Source organism: Monodelphis domestica, chromosome X (genome assembly GCF_027887165.1).
Source record: "Monodelphis domestica isolate mMonDom1 chromosome X, mMonDom1.pri, whole genome shotgun sequence".
Lineage (NCBI taxonomy): Eukaryota > Metazoa > Chordata > Mammalia > Didelphimorphia > Didelphidae > Monodelphis > Monodelphis domestica.
The window spans coordinates 6761076-6778985 of NC_077235.1; the positions used below are offsets into that span (position 1 = coordinate 6761076).

The 17910-nt window shown below is 39.4% G+C and overlaps 1 long non-coding RNA gene across 1 annotated transcript in view; it reads right to left on the bottom strand.

Annotated features, from left to right (window-relative positions):
- Window positions 1-17910, bottom strand: part of LOC103096271 (uncharacterized) — a 155090-nt gene that overhangs the window by 118236 nt on the left and 18944 nt on the right. The gene's annotated exons all lie outside the window — the stretch shown is intronic.

Genomic DNA, 17910 nt, shown 5'->3' on the forward strand with positions numbered 1-17910 from the left:
TATTGGAAAGAACACCATCCACATTCAGAGGAAGAATTGTGGGACTAGAAACACAGAAGAAAAATAACTGCTTGATCACATGGGTTGCTGGGGATATGATTGGGGATGGAGACTCTAAATGATCGCCCTAGTGCAAATATGAATAATATGGAAATAGCTCTTGATCAATGACACATGTAAAACCCAGTGGAATTGTGCATTGGCTATGGCAGGGAGGTGGTGGAAGGGGAGGGAAAGAACAAGAATCTTGTAACCATGGAAAAATATTTTAAATTAATTCATTGAATAAAATTTTCAAAAAAGAAAAGAAATTGAAGAGATCAAGTAGGCAATGAGGAAATTAAATGATCACTCTTTACAAATGACACAATAGTATACCTAAAGAATCTGAGAAAATCAACTAAAAAGCTAGTGGAAATAACTTCAGCAAAATTGAAAGATACAAAATAAATTCATATAAATTATCAGCATTTCTACATATTTCCAACAAAACTCAGCAGCAAGAGTTAGAAAGAGAAACTCCATTTAATATCACTCTAGACAATATAAAATATTTGGGAATCTATCTGCCAAGACAAGCATGGGCATGATATGAACACAACTACAAAATATTTTTCACACAAATAAAACAAGATCTAAACAATTGGAAAAACCTTAATTGCTCATGGGTAGAGTGAGCTAACAAAAAAATGACATTCCCACCTAAATTGATTTACTTATTCAGTGCCATACATATCAAACTACTACAAAGCTATTTTATAGAACTAGAAAAAATAATAAGAAAATTCATCTGGAAGAACAATAAGAGAACTAATGAAAAAAAATGTGATGTATGGTGGCCTACCAGTATTAGATCTGAAACTATACTAATAAAGTAGTGATCATCAGAACAACCTGGTAATGGCTAAAAGATAGATGGGTAGATCAATGGAATTGGCTGGGGTAAAGGACCTCAGCAATCTAGTGTTCAATAAACCCAAAGATCCCAGCTTTGGGGATAAAACCCAGTATTTGACAAAAACTGCTAGGAAAATTGGAAAAGAGTATGGGAAAATTGGGTTTAAAACAACATCTCACACCCTTAGCAAGAAAAATTCAAAATTGGTACATGACATGAAGAGTGAAATTATAAGTAAATTAGGGGAACATAGAATAGTATACCTGTCAGATCTGTAGAAATGGGAAGAATTTAAGACCAAGCAAGAGATCCAGAATATTACAAGATGTAAAATGAATAATGTTGATTATATTAAATTAAAAAGTTTTTGTAAAAACAAAACCAGTGCAACCAAGATTAGAAGGGAAGCAACAAATGGGGGAAATTTTATAACAAATTTCTCTGATAAAGGTCTAATTTGTCAAATATATAAAGAACTAAAGCAAATTCATGAGAAATCAAGTCATTCTACAATTGACAAATGGTCAAGGGACATGAATAGACAGTTTTTAGATGAAGAAATCAAAACTATCAATAATCATATGAAAAAATGTTTTAAATCTTTCCTGTTTAGAGAAATACAAGTCAAAATAACTCTGAGGTACCACCTTATACCTGGCAGACTGGCCAATATGACAGTAAAAGAAAGTGATAAATGTTGGAGGGGATGTGACAAAATTCAGACACTAATGCATTATTGGTGGAGTTATGAATTGGTCCAACCATTCTGGAAGGCAATTTGGTACTCTGCCCAAAGGGCTTTAAAAGAATGCCTGCCCTTTGATCTAGCAATACTATTACTAGATTTATATCTGATGATTTGGGGTTTTAGTCTCATAGGATTACTCTCTTACAAAAATGAACGACATGCAGATAGATTTTGAGTGATAATACATGTAAATAACCCATTGGAATTGCCTGACAACTCAACAAGGTGGGAGGGAAGAGGAGAGGGTGACAACATGAATCATGTAAACATGGGAAAAAATAATTTTAAAATATTTTTTAAAATAAAAATAACCCATTTCTCAGCTGTACATAACTGTAACAAAGAGGCTACAGCAATTTATGAAGAAGTAATACTCTATGACCAGGTTAAAGTTAAACCAAGAATGAAGGGTTGTTTGAATATTAAAAAACTATAAACATAATTGCAGCAATCCAGCCCATAGGTATTATGGAGAGACAAGGATTGTGAATGGGCACATGGCCATTCTGGGCATGGCAATGAACTCTGTTCCCAGCTTGGCTGGAGTTAGGGCGCGAAACCTTGCTTCCCTTTGTCTCACTCACCTGAGGTTAAAAACTCCACCTTCACCTTGTCGTAATTTGCTATTATCCAATGGCAATACACTATGTAACTCACCTATATGTATTGAGGCATCATGTAACTTATCAATATGTATTGAGTTCATTTGCATATCAAAAAGAATAAATTGCTCCTCTCTCCTTGGACGATCTCACAGGTTTGCTCAACACTCTTTCCACCTTTCTCTCTCCTCTCTATCTTTACCTGAGGCCTGGCCTTTGGCCAGGTGTCTCTTTCTTTTCCAATGTTAATACCTAGCATTCTCTAATTCTCTCTATTAGTCTCTATTCATTCTCCCAGCTTAACTATATCATCTTCTGACCAATGTAGTGTTAAATTGGGATCTCTGAATGGAATATAGCCTGTCAGTAACGTCCATTGATGGGAGCGTGGCTGCGGCTCCAAAATATTAATAATAACTGATTACTGACTCATTATTGACATCTCAAAGGTTGGCTCTTTCATGCCCTTCACGGGATCCAAAACTTCTATCCCTTTTCTATTTTCCTACCATAAGGCTTCCCACTGGCTGGGAGGCTTTAATAATCAGCTATATTTATAACAAGAATAAATATCATATGATTATAGCAAAAGATGTGGAAAAAGCTTTTGACAAAATATGATAGTTATTTCTGCTAACAAAACAAACACTGAAAAGCATGAAAATAAATGGGCCACCCTATTTGGGTATGGTACAAGACATACTAGCTATAGCATATATTCATATTAAATATAGCCTGTATAGAGACAAGAACAAAATTGAGGCAATCTGCAAAGACAAAAAGGAAACAAGATTCTTGCTTTTTGCCAATGATATGATGATTTACCCAGAGCACCCTGGGAAGCCAACTACAAATGAATTGAAATGATGAATAACTCCAACTAAGTGGCAAGGTATAAAGAACACATTCAGGTTAAATCATTGGCATTTCTGTATATTGCCAAGGAAATCCAGCAGGAAGAGGAAGAAAAATTCTACTTGAAATAACCACAGAGAACATCAAATATTTAAGCTTAAGTGTTTTCCTACCAATCCGCACACAGGAACTATATGAACCCAAACAGAAAACACTCTTCACAGAAATTAAGACAGATCTGAATGAGGGGGAATAATTACGCTCATGCAGGTAAAGGCAATAAGAGAAAAAAGACAAAACTTCCTAATTTACTTATTTAGTGATATATTGACCAAACTCTCGAAGGACGAAAACAGGCCTTGAAGAAATAACAATGAAATTTATCTGGAAGAACAAAAAGTCAAGAACCTCAAAGGAAAGCATGAAAAAAAAAGTGGGCAGGGAGGGGGCCTCACAGCAGGGCCACATGTCCAATTGTCAGGATTTTAAAAGCCAGCTCAGTTAGGTGCTGAGCATACAGAAGCAAAGCAGCAGCCTTGAGTTTGAGAAACCAAAGCTGCTCCTGGGAAAAGGCTCCATTATTTGACAAAATTACTGGAAAACCAGAAAATGTTCTGGCAGAAATTAGGGAAAGACTAGCATCCCATGGCCTGCCAAGATTTATGACATGGATAGACAAAGCTGCATCCTAAACAGATTAGATGAGCAGGGAAGAAATTACCTTCCAGATCTGGCTATTGGAAGAGTCCATAAACCAATAAGGACTAGAGAAGAGCCCTGTTGATAAGATACACAATGGTGATCCCGAAATTTCAAAGGTTTTACCCAAACAAAACCAGGAAAGTAAAATGAGAAGAGAAGCCGTTAACTGTGCAAAAAACATCTTTGCGGCAAGTTTTCCCTGATAGTGGATTAGTTAAAAACAAGAAACACGTATTTCCCAGCCGTATATGTGTTAGGGAAACAGGCTGATTATACACATCCATAACTGAACACAATGCCACTGAGTCACTGAATGATGCATCTGTGATGGCGGTACAAGGCCTCTAGTCCTAAAATATCAAAGTAATGTAGAGAAGATGCCATTTGCACAAGACAATTTCGAGTGCCTTTCTTGGTTATATCAAAGAACTGGAAGCAAGAGATTGCCTATACATCAGGGAATGGCTCAATCCGGTATGGCATATGTGGAATTTTCATTTTGCCCTGAAAAACGGCAAAAGGAACTACCTCAGAGAAACTTGGGTTGACTTGCACCAACTAATATAGAACAAGTTACACCAAGCAACCAACACTGTAAAAAGACAATATGGAAGCACTCCAATCAATGCAATGGCCAACCTCTATACCAAATGGCAGGTACAATAAAACAGGAGAAGTGATGGACTTAGGATACAAACGTGACATGTTTGGAAGTGGCTCTGCATCTTCTTTCAAAGGTTTCCCCTTCCTGACCAGGCAGAGAAAGGGGAGAAAAGCTGGGAAAGGAAGGAAAAGCAATGCTTTGTAATGGATTAATTTTCTATCATCCCCTCCCCTCCAAGTGCCAGTCCAACTGTTCATTTTATCCCTTTGTCACGCCGTACCTGGGGAGACTAGGCCCTGGGACTGCCAGTGGTACTGGCCTTGCTCTGGTTCAGGTTTTATTCAGAGCCCTCAATCACTACCTTGGGAACATTTGCAAACACCATTAACTTCCTTAAAATATTGTCAACTCCACATGGCAGGACATGCAAAGAATCTGAGAGTTAGAAGGACCTTTAGGAATTATCTAAGCCAAACCTGTCATTTTATAAGACAACCGAGGCCCAAAGAAGGTAAATAACTTTCCCAAGATCATACTGAGGCAGAGGGGTGACTAAAATTGAGATCGCTAGTGTGCCTTCTACTACATAATATAGCCTCCATTAACTGGGGATTAATAAACACTCTTAAATGTGTGACCTTGAACAAGTACTTTACCCTCTGAAGCTTACTTTCCTCCTCTAAAACTCTTGTATCAAAATATTCGCACTACCTAAGTCACATGGTTGCCATGAGGTAGACATGGGATAAGCACTTCATTAAGTGTAAAACACTATTTAAATGCAAGCTGTTGCTATTTTTAGGACTCTACGACAGTGGAAGCACTGAAAGATCATGAAGTACCCCGTTACTAGCAAGACAAAGTCAACAAACATTTATTAAGGGCCTACTGCCTGCCTGCAATTTGGCTGGAAAAGATGGGCATATTAGGTGCACTGAGGGAGAACGTAGACAGTGCTGCCACTCTGGAAAATAATTGCAATGGATAGGGCAGGTCACTACAGTTTACACAGCCTTTCAACTCCTCATCCCATTGCCAGGCATAACCCTACGGAAGTTGAACAGCAGTGGAGAAAGGCACTATTCATAGCAACCATTCAGAGCAGGGTTGTTTCTTTATAGTCTTTGCCACCATATTTCCATTCAGTGTCCTTCACCCATTGCTCAGTTTCCCCATAACTTCCATTTTGAAGGCTCTCTAGTCCTCGTTGCCATGGCTCTATGTGGCTGCCTTCCCCTCCACCTTATTTTTCAGCTGAAGAAAAGGCCAGACTGGACCGATCGCCAGCACTTAGCACAGCCCCTGGCACATAGTAAGACTCTAATATATGTCCTTTAATGTGGCTTGACTCTAAGTCCAACCAATCTGGTATATATGAAATGTCAAGTGAGGAATTCAGAGAACTGTGTTGAGAAGTTAGAGAACTGGCCCCTACCAGCACAAATGGTTGAGGCCCAAGAAGCAAAGGGCAAAGGTGATTGAATTGAACTGCAAAAAACAAGAGACAAAGTGGGATACCAGACCAAGTGAAAAGACCTCTCTTTGCTTCAGAAGCCCACTGAAACCTCACGCTGCCTTCCTGATGACTGGGGTGGGGAAGGACTACGAGTGTATAAATTGAGATGTTCAACAGGACATGGGGACTGGATTGCGTGAATCTGTCCATTCCTTTCTGACTCATGTAAGGGAAGGTTTGTAAGGAAAATTGCTTATATTTTCATTCTTTGGGGCTATTTCCTTTTCCTTTTTTATTAATTATATTTTTCCAGATTACACTTTAATACAATTTTTAAGAATCATTTTCTGACATTTTCTTTCCATGGTCTTCTCTTGTGCTCTCTCTCTCCCCCCTCCCCAAGATAGCACATAATGTTAAAGAGGTTATTCTAAAGATAGAAAGTAAGGGTTAAAAAAAGAATAAAGTGGATCATGGATGCTTCAGACTTTGAAAGAAATATAAGCAAGGAGTCAGGTAGAATGAATACCACTTTTTACTTCATCTCCTTCATGAGCTTTTTCTCTTATAATTTATATGTGTCTTTTACAATACAACGAACATGGATATCTTTAGAATTGATACTATCTAGGCCTGGCTCTCAATCCACTGAGTTAGTTCACTGACCCTCCATTTCATTCTTTTAGAAAAGGATTAATTCTGTACTTCAGGAACACCAAGAAAGCTCAAGGGAGAGAGCACCTTGCAAGTAGTAAAAAAAAGTGGATGGCCTGTGAAAACCCAAATCTCACATACAGGTCATTTCTTTTTCTTTCTTTTTTTGGTCAAAACTTTTACTTTTTAATTGAACATTTTTATTTAATTAATTTAGAATATTTTTCCATGGTTATGTAAATCATGTTCTTTCCCTCCCCTCCTCCCACCCATAAGCATCACGTAATTCCATTGGGTTTTACATATGTCATTGATCAAGACCTATTTCCATATTATTGATATTTGTTCTAGAGTAATCGTTTAGTCTCCATCCCCAATCATATCCCCATTGACCCATGTGATTGGGCAAATGTTTTTCTTCTGTGTTTCTACTCCCACAGTTCTTTCTCTGAATGTGGCTAACGTTCTTTCTCATGAGTCCCTCAGAATTGTCCCAAGTCATTGCATTGCTGCTAGTAGAAAAGTCTATTACATTCAATTGTGCCACAGTATATACATCTCTGTGAATAATGTTCTCCTGGTTCTGTTCCTTTCACTCTGCATCACTTCCTAGAGGTCCTTCCAGTTCCCATGGAATTTCATACCGGTCATTTCTGAAAAGCCTAGAATATATTTGACAAGCTGTCCTACTTGTGGCATCTCCTTTTCATCTTGCTGCTCCACATTTTAATGGCCCTCTTGTTTTTTTTCCTTTTATGGGCAACACTATCACTAGCTCTCATTCTATAGCCTTGGCCCCATCCCCTCCAAAAAAAGAAAAGCACAATCCTTAAAAAATAACAATAGAGACTTCCAGGTAAACATGGCAGCAATCTAGACATGAAATACTTCCTCTCCCCAGCACCCAATGAAATAGACTACCTTAAAAGAACATAAAAACCATCTTCGGAAGAATGGAGGGACTCTACAGTAGGGCGCAGCACTGAAGGTACGTGGGGGTTGAGCATTTCCACACTATAAGGAGAAAAAGCTCGCATCCAACCGTGAACTGAGCTACCCTCCCCCACCTCACCTATGGAACCAGAGTCCGGACCAGCACACCCACCAGAGACAGCAAGTAAGCGAGGGACACCCCTGAAGTGAGTGGGGGAAACACCAGGGTCCTTGGGAACAGACTAGTACTGACTAGGAATGCCAGGGATCTACCCCTGAGAGCAGTTACACAGGAGAGCCCTGTGCACTGGAGAGCACAGACCATGGGCGCTCTAGCAAACTGTGGAAGCTGCGGAGACTCCAGAGCTTGCATGAAGCAAAAGCCCCTATCCATAACTCCACAGAAAACCTGCCAATCTCACTCAGATTTCTGACTAAAAAGGAAAGGGAAAACCACCAAAGGGATGGTTCATTGTGCCCAAGACCAACCCTCCAAGAGAAACAGGAAGAAAGTGACTCTTGAAAACGTTTACAGAGGGAACACCCAGGCTACAGAGGAAAAAGAGGATGAAACTCAAACAAAATCAAAACCTTCCCAATAAAATGGAAATTTTCCACAAGCTCTGGAAGAACTCAAATTGGAGCTTATCCAAAAGATGGAAATCTTCTGGCAAGAAAAACGGGAAAAAATTCAAAGAGCGGTCAATAGTCTGATAGACAAGAACTCCCAATTGCAGAAACAGCTGGAAGCCTCAAAAAGCAGGGCAGACCAAACTGAAAAGGAAAACCAGTCTTTAAAGACCAGAATTGGGCAACTGGAAGAGAATGAGCTTTCAAAACAGCAAGAATTAATAAAGCAAAGTCAAAAGATGGTCAAATTAGAAGAAAACATAAAATATCTCACTGACAAGGTAATAAAAATAATGATCAGTAAGGGTACATGGAGAGCCAAATTAAAAACCAATTGGAAATTAAATAATATGCTACTCCAAAATCAGAGAACAAATCAGAGAAACAATTAATAATTTTGTAGAAGAAAATGACAATGGTGAGACATCCTTTCAAACCTTATAGGATACAGCCAAAGCAGTACTCAGAGGAAAATTCATATCCTTGAGTACATATATTAACAAATTAGGGAGGGCAATCAATGAATTGGACATGCAAATCAAAAAACTTGAACGAACAAATTAAAAACCATCAGAAGAAAACCAAATTAAAGATCCTAAAAATTAAGGGAGAAATTAATAAAATCGAAAGTGATAGAACTATTGAACTAATAAATAAGACTAGAAGCTGGTATTTTGAAAAATCAAAGAAAATAGACAAAGTACTGGTCAATATAATTTAAAAAAAGGAAAGAAGAAAAGCAAATTAACAGTATCACAGATGAAAAGGGGGACCTCACCTACAATGAAGAGAAAATTAAGGCAATCATTAAAAACTACTTTGCCCAATTATATGGCAATAAATATGCCAATCTAGGCGATATGGACAAATATTTACAAAAATGTAAATTGCCTAGACTAACAAAAGAAGAAATAGAATTCTTAAATAAAAGATTGTCTGCCCTTTGATCCCACCATAGCACTGCTGGGTCTGTTCCCCAAAGAGATGATGAGGAAAAAGACTTGAATAAGAATATTCATAGCTGCGCTCTTTGTGGTGGAAAATGAGGGGATGCCCTTCCATTGGGGAATGGCTGAACAAATTGTGGTATCTGTTAGAGATGGAATACTATTGTGCTCAAAGGAATAATGAACTGGACGAATTCCATGGGGACTGGAACAACCTCCAGGAAGTGATGCAGAGTGAGATGAGCAGAACCAGGAGAACATTGTACCACAGTGTATCCATCTCTGTGTACAATCAAAGGTAATGGACTCCTCCATTAGTGGCAATGCAGTGATCCTGAATAACCCAGAGGGTTACAGGAGAAAAACCACTATCCACATCCAAAGGAAACACCGTAGGAGTAGAAACACCACAGAAAACCAACTGCTTGACCACATGGGTCAAAGGGGATATGAATGGGGAAATAGACTCTAAATGAACATCCTATTGCAAATACCAACAACATGGAAAGAGGTTCTGATCAAGGACACATGAGATACCCAAAGTGCGCGTCGGCTACGGGAGGGGTGGGAGAAGAGGAGGGAGGAAAAGAAAATTATAATAATAAACAGTTGAGCAAAAAAAATCTCCATATATTGACCATTCCCAAAGATGTATATTTCATTCTGCCGTATCTTGGGCCCATCAGTATTCCAGAAGGTGTTGGGTAACATGCTTCTTATCAATTCTCTGGAATGTGGGCTCCTCACTGCACTGAGTTAAATCTTGGAACATTATGTGTTTTACAGTGTTGTCATCATATAAATTATTTTCTTGGTTGAGCCTCCATATTGCATCAGTTCATACAAGCATTCCATTTTTTTCTCCAACACTATCTTTTTCTCATTTCTTATAGCCCAATAATGTCCCACTACATTCATGTACCATAATTTGTTCAGTGATTCCCCATTTGATGGGCACTTTCTTTGATTTTCTATTCTTTATGAGTACAAGAAAAGCTGCTGTAAATGCTTCTACCTATGAGTCCTTTTTTCAGGCAGTCATCTAGTATTTATTAAACACCTGCTGATGTGTCAGGCTCTGTGGTAAGCACAGAGGCTACAAAAGAGTCCCCCAAACCCCTCTCCACAAGGAGCTCAGTCTAATGTGGGAAGAATCATGCAAACAACTATATCCAAATAAGTTCTATACAAGATAAGTGAAGGGTAGACTCCATGGTATGGAGGGCTTGTCGTGCCCTTCTAGGGCAGCTCTCCAGCCTCTGACCCTCACCTGACACCCAGCTCTCACTTGTGGCTCCCAGTAGCTGCTAGCATGCGGCAGCGGCCACACCCAGGGCAACGGCTTCGACAGGCCGGCTAAACCTTGTGAGGGTAGCCATCGGGTCGTCGTGGACCCCTGGTGAACCAGGGCTTTGCTCACCCAGCATGTGAAGACTGCTTCGGCTGAACAGATGGAAGAAACCAATAAGAAGGTTCAACGGCTGAGACGGCGATGCAGCAAGGCACTGTGGAGTGCTTAGGGCGTGTTGGAGCACAAAAGACAACACGGCCATCCAATGCAGCTGAGGAAGTCTCCAGATGTAACGACTTTTCGTGCCACTGGACCCAGGCTTCCAATGCCGAGAGAGTGGGACTGTCTCTGTGCATGGACTTTTCCACTTAAATCTCCTTCATGCACAAGTGTCTGTGTGCACAAAAACGCACAAAGACAATTGTCATCCTCGGTTACTGAGAGACAACTACCGGAAGGGTAGACTCAGAGCAAAGGTGCCAAGATTAAGGACTAGCTTCTTGCAAAAGGTGAACTTCAACTGAGACTCAAAAGAAGCCTAGAAAGTCAAGATAGAGAGTAGAAAGCCTTCCAGACATGGGGGACAGCCAATGAAAACATTCAGAGTCAGGACACTGATTATTGTTAGCGGGATTGTAAAAAGGGTCATGTCACCACATCACGGACTATGTGGAAGGGACTAAGGTATAAGAAATCTAGGAGAAAGGAAGAGGCCAAATTATGAAGGGTTTTAAAAGTCAAAGAGAGGATTTGACCCTGGAGGTGACAGGAAGTCACTAGAGTTTGTTGACTAGGGGACTGATAGATATATGATATATATGATATGTGATATGATATGGTCTGATCTATGCTTCAGGAACATCACTTTAACAGCTGAGAGGAAGAGAGATTGGAATGAAAACATGAGGTGATAAAGGTACTGTGGCAGTGTCAGAAAAGAGAAGGGGCCACATACAAGAGTTTTACAACAGGAGAATCAGGATTTGACAAGTGATTCACTATATGGGGTGAAAGAGAATGAGGAGCAAAGAATGACAGGTTACAAGCATGACTTGAGAGGATGGCAAAGCCCTTGGGAAAATATAGGGGAGTCAGGAAAAGAGGAGGGTTTGTTTTTGTTTTGCGGTGAGGAGATCATGAGTTTCTTTTCTTCTTTTTTCATCTTTCATTGATCCCTTTGAGAAGTTGTGGCATGACTGGGTCAAACAAAGAGAATGTTCAGTTTAGTGATTAGGGAGCCATAGTTCCAAACTGCATTCCAGAATGGCTGAACCAAATTGTGGCTCCACCAAGAGCAAGTGTGCCTGTTTTTTAGTATCCCTTGGAACAATGAACATTTTCCCCTTTTTCATTTTTGCAAATCTTAGAAGTATGATCAGGAACCTCAAAGTTGTTTTAAGTTAACTTTTTGCTCATTATTATTGACTTGGAATATTTTTTCACAGAGTTGTTGATAGCTTGAATTCTGCTCTTGAAAAATCTCTGGTCACATATTTTGACCATTTCTTGTTTGGGAAATGGTTCATATTCTTATGAATCTGAATCAGTTCTCTAACAATTCTGTCTTTGATATTAGATCTTTATCAAAGGAGCTATCTACCAATTTTTTTTTCTCATTAACGCTTTCCCTACTAATTTTACCTACATTGGTTTTATTTGTACAAAAAAAATGGTTTAATTTTATATAATCGGTATTGTTCATTTTACTTTCTGTGATCCTCTCTACCATCACTGTTTCATGAATTTCCCACAATCCACAGTTATGAAAGATATTTCCTTCCCTGCTTTTCTAATTTATATGATCTTTTTATATTTTACTTAAGTATTTTAAGAAGCCACTTGTTCTTCATGACTCTAGTCTAACATCAACACTGTATGGTCTTTGGCCTTCCAATTGCTCAATTCTACTTTTCATTCCATGATTATATTTCAAAGTATCTGCTCAGCTCTGACATCTTCATAAAATATATTTGAGAATCCCACATTTCATTAAAGGAGGGTACCACTCTCCTTTTGGGAGTATAACCTTAGTGTCACCTTCACTTCTTCACTGTCCTTCACCTCAAACATCTGTCACATCCATCCCCTCCTCTCCATTCATACAGCCACCACGTTAGTTCAGGCCCTCATTTCCTTTCACCTGTACTAAAGAAAAGAGGTCCCGGGACAGAACAATGAGAGCCACTTATAAAGGAGTAGTCTGCAAGAGGATCCAACAAAAGGGAGAGGCACAAATAACATCCATTAAACTTTTTAAAGTTCAATCTGGCCCAAAAATATGATCAATACTGATCATATGATCAAGAAAAGTGACAATGTACTGAAGCTGAAGCAGCTACATCTTTGGGGCCAGGTAAAGAAAGCTACTGATGCATACCATCACCGGCACTACAAAGACCTGATCAACTTCTGGCCCAAAATTCGAGGTGATCTGATTGGGCTAGAAACTAGAAATGAATCCTTTTATGATACCTTCTCTATTTACATATTGACCTGGCATGTTTGTCAAAGCTCCTTTCAAGTAAAGTTTAAAAGTTGTATGATTCTGGAACAAATAGATATTCCCTCTTTTCTTTCTTCCTGTTCATCACAGAGAGAGGTAGGAAGGAAAAGGGAAAGGAAGAAAACTCTGAGAGGACAAACACAATGAGGCTGCTCCCTTTTCTAAAAACAGCACTCTTTTTGCTTCTTTTTCATAACCACCAATATTATGGTTTTGTTTAATACTTTCTTATCAATGTGAAATGATGACATCTTTTGAATCCTGCTCAATAAAAAATAACATAGGACACAGTAGGCTCTTAATCAGTGCTTGCTGGCTGATTGATTACTCAGCTTTGCCAGGTAAGTTATCCTTAGTAGTTGTTCCATTTGGAATATCATGTTAAGATTCTTTTTTCCTTTCTAGTGATGGCTGTCCTGTCCTATGTAATACCAACTGTAAACTCCTTGGTACTTGAACTCTTTCTAGCTATTGCCAGGATTTTCCCCTGATCAGAAAGTTCTGGAGTTGGGCAATGGTATTGCTGGGAGTTTCACTCTGGAGTTATTTTCATGAGGTGACTAGAGGATGCTTTCTAGTTTCACTTTGCCCTGTGGTCTGAGCAGTTTTCATTCATGAGTTCTTGTCATGTTTTCTAGGCATCTTTCTGGTCAAGTTTTTCAAGCAGTCAAATGATTCTAAAATTATCTCTTTTTGGCCTGCTTCCTAGGTCATTTGCTTTCAAAATAAAATACTTTACATTTTGATTTTTTTCAGTCTTCCAACTTTGTTCTTATAGTTCTTTTTTCCCAACTCCTTATCTTCCATCTTAGAATCAAAAGTATGCATTGGTTCTAAGGTAGAAGGAGCAGTCAAGGCTAGGTCAGTGATGGTGTGCCTATTAGAGGGGTGGGTGATGTCTTCAGGTACATGTAGAGAGGGAGAGGGGAGCAGTCCAGCCCAGAGTCTCTCTAGCTTTCTAGCAGCAAACTCTGGTGAACTCTGTGCTGGGGTGACATACCCACAAAGAGGCTCTGAGTGCCCCCTCTGGCAGATGTACCATAGGTTCACAACGATAGGGCTAGGCAATAGGAATTAAGTGACTTGCCCACTAGGCACTAGCTAGGAAGTATCTAAAACAAGATTAGAACCCAGGACCTCCTGTCTCCAGGCCTGGCTTTCTATCTACTTAGCTACCTAGCTGCCCTCCTGTTCTTGTATTCTTGCCAACTCAGAGCCAATGACCTCACTCTAGTCCAGTGATGGACAAACTTTTGAGCTTGGTGTGTAAAATTCACCAAAAAACCCAGCATAACTTGAATGGTGTCACTTTGAGAAAAAAACATAATTTTGTGATATAGTTTAAATAACAAAATGTATAATGGTATTTAATAAACCAAAAACTAATTATTTAACTTGTCTGCTTAGTGACTTCTTTGTTCATCTGTCAGTCAGTTTCTTTTGTTCGTCTTGATATTATTTAACTTGTGTGGGGTGCTGTGAATGAAGTGAGGGGGAGGGGGAATTCTTTAACTAACCTGCCTATTAGTGACTTTTTTGTTGCTGAATTTCATTGGCTAAATCCTCAATTGAAGGTTGGTATTTTGTACACTTCAAGCCCAAGCAAGCCCTATTAACTCCATCTGTCAAAGTTTCTTTTGTTGGTTTTGATATTATTTAACACTGAGAATAAGGTCTCACAAAAGTACGTAGAGGGAAAAATTGTGAGTAAAGCCATTGCTATATTTTTCAGGGTGGTAAAAGTGTCTGGTAATGGGTTCCAGGCACTCCTCCATTGCACTTCGGCCAGAGCCCTGCCCAGTCTTCCCCTGGCCCCAGCCCATCTGGCCCAGGGGCATTATGAAAGCAGCAGCAGCTACCACCTGCCAGACTGCCTGCCCATGTCCACTCCTTCTGAGTGCGAGTACACACTCCCCCCCTTGCCCCCCCCCGCAGAAGCCCCACACGCCCCAGCTGCCTGGTGTGCACTCACTGCCTGCTGTTTGCCCCCCTGCCCCCTCGACAGTGTGTGGAACAGTTCCTCCCCCCTCCCTGCTGGGGCATGGCCACAGCCACAGCTGCTGGCGCACAGCTCCTGGGCTCTGAGGAGACGGCATGTCATGGAAAATGGCTACATGTGTTAGTGCTGGCATACATCATAGGTTTACCATCACAGCTCTAATACAATCTAATTTTCAAGGAGTCTTACTTGAGTAAGCTTTTATCTATCTGAACTAGACTACTTCTTCCTCTTCTAATTCTTTCCTCAAAAGATCTCCTTTTAAATCTTCCAGGAAGTTGAGAAGATTCCTTTGAAACTTTGTATTTAGATGCTATGAAGATATTCTTTTCTTTTTTGGGTTATGCTGAGCATCTCTGGTGCCATAATTTGTTGTGATTTTTTTTAATCATCACTCTTTCTTCATTTTTCCAGGCTTACATTGCTAAATCGGACTTAAAGTCAAAATTAGACTCATACTTCTACCACAATTTTGGATGAGGTAGTTTGGTCCTGATCCTGATTTATTGGGCACTTTCTATTGTCTTTTACTTCGTTCTTCTGTGCTCGATGTGCTGGAAAAATTAAGTGTTCCCAGTCAGAACTCTGTAGTTGGCTATTCCTGATCAGAAGCCTGAGTGTGTTCTTCTATCACTCCCCTCTGACCCCTCCTCCTAACATTTACACTATGCTTCCTTAGATCTAAGCTCTGTCCTTCCCACACACACACAAATTTCCTCGAATCTGGACCCTCAGTGGTCTTCTGGGCCACCACTCTAGCCCACACCTTTCCTGGTTCTAGGCATTAGGTGACCCCTTCACTCCTTAGGGTTTCCCCACATAAGGGGATGCAGAGGGCTTTTGCTCTATTTACTCAACTCCTGCTGGCTTCTCTGGATGATCTTTCGATGTCCATATTTCATCATTGTATTTGTGTGCAATTCTGGGCTGGATGAAAGGAATTACTGAAGCTATGTCTTTATTTTGGTGATTGCAGGTATAAAAATAAGTGAGCTGGTGAACCTGTGTGACCTACTAAAGAGCCATCTTAACAAGAAACAAACAGTTACTTCTATAAAAAGAATTTGGTCAAGTCAGTCTGTGTGTACACTGACAGGGAACTAAGTGTGGTATACCAAGTAGGCGCTTAGTGGCTACTGTGGGTGTGAATCCCAGCTCTCCCGTGTGTTACCATGGGTTATGTGTTTAGATAATCCCTTCACACACCTGGGCTTCCATTTCCTCTTGTGTTAAAATGAATAAATTAAATTGGATGAGTTGAAGTCCCTTCTATCCTGAGATCTCTGAATAGCTACCTTTTTAAAAGACTGAAAACTAGTGAGTGTCATCAAGGGACTGGAACTGCTCTAAGCTGAGCATCTGTCAGCTCTCCATATCCATTTTTCCACTACAATCAAACAGGCAAGAAAATGGCATAAATGGTTGAAGAAATTAATCATGTACCACACATTGTAGAGAAGTAAATTAAATCTGCTCTCTTGAACTTTTCTATGTGTTGAGTTGTAATTAGGTCATAGCTAACTGAAATTACTGTTTGATTAAAATGCAAGCTAATTATTCAATGCATTCTACTGAACCACTCAGCGGGTATTTACTTCAACTTCAATGTTAGCCTTTGAAGGGGACCAATTACCTACCCCTAATTAGAAGGTGCTTCATTTGTTTGGGCAAAATATTTCCTATTTTAATGGTTCTATCCTTATACAAAGAGGCTCCTTGGATTTTAATCAAAGCAGACATCATTACTGGAATAACAAAGACCTGATCTCAATGTTTTTTATGTCCTGCTTTTGATGCAGCTTTTATATTTTGTTCCTGGTAATAATCATTTAAATCATTTAGAATGAAAGCCTCTTCCTACTCTCCCTCCTTTCTATGACTTAAAGTTTAACATTAAAACAAGACAGGACAAAGGAGGCAGAGCCAAGATGGTAGAAAGCAGTTCAACAACTCCCCCCCCCCAAAAATAAGTTTCCAAGAATTCCTGATGAAGAGACCAGAGCTGGAGAGAAACTCTGAAGTTCAAACATAGGAGCCAAGAAGCATAAAAAGGTAAATATGAATAAACAATGATAAAGGATTGAGCAAGGATAAACTACTTCCATTCAAATATCGGGAGATGATCTGTGTATCTGTTCTAAGCCCTATCATCATCAGAGGCCATAGAATCTAATTAGACAGAAGGCTGAACCCTGGTTGTGTGCTATGTCTTGATCTTCACAGAAGAATGGTAAGAGAGAAGAGGGCTGGGGAAGGAAACCTAGGGGAAATTCCCTCATATAATTAGGGTGTGCAAGTAGACATCTGTACAAACAAGGAGGTGAGGGGACAGCTGACATCAGAAACTGGTTAAAGACACAATATGCACACCACATACAGACATGTTTGTGTACAAAAACATGCTTCATTCAACAAGGAATTAGGAGGGAAAGGAAAAAAGAGAAAATTAAGGGGAGGATAAAATTAAAAGAGAGATTAGTCTCAAGGAAAACAAACTTGAAGAAAAACCTGGAAGGACTTATAGGAACTGATGCAAAGTGAAGTAAGCAGAAACAGACCAGTGTATACAGAAACAGAAATATCATATAATGATCAATTGTGAAGGACTAAACCATTATCAGCAAAGCAAGGTTCTATTCCTATACTTTCTAGTGTTTGCAATAGGAATGAGTGTTGTATTTTGTCAAAGGCTTTTTCTGCATCTATTGAGATAATCATGTGATTTTTGTTGCTTTGCTTGTTAATATGGTCAATTATGTTGATGGTTTTCCTAATATTGAACCATCCTTGCATTCCTGGTATGAATGCCATCTAGTCATAATGAATAATCCTTGTGATCACTTACTGGAGTATTTTTGCTAGTATTTTATTTAACATTTTTGCATCTGTATTCATTAAGGAGATTGGTCTGGAGTTTTCTTTCTGTTTTTGATCTACCTGGCTTTGGAATCAGTACCATATTTGTGTCATAAAAGGAATTTGGTAGAAGTCCTTTGCTTATTCTGTCAAATAGTTTATATAGTATTGGGATTAGTTGTTCTTTGAATGTTTGATAGAATTCTTTTGTGAATCCATCTGGACCTGGGGA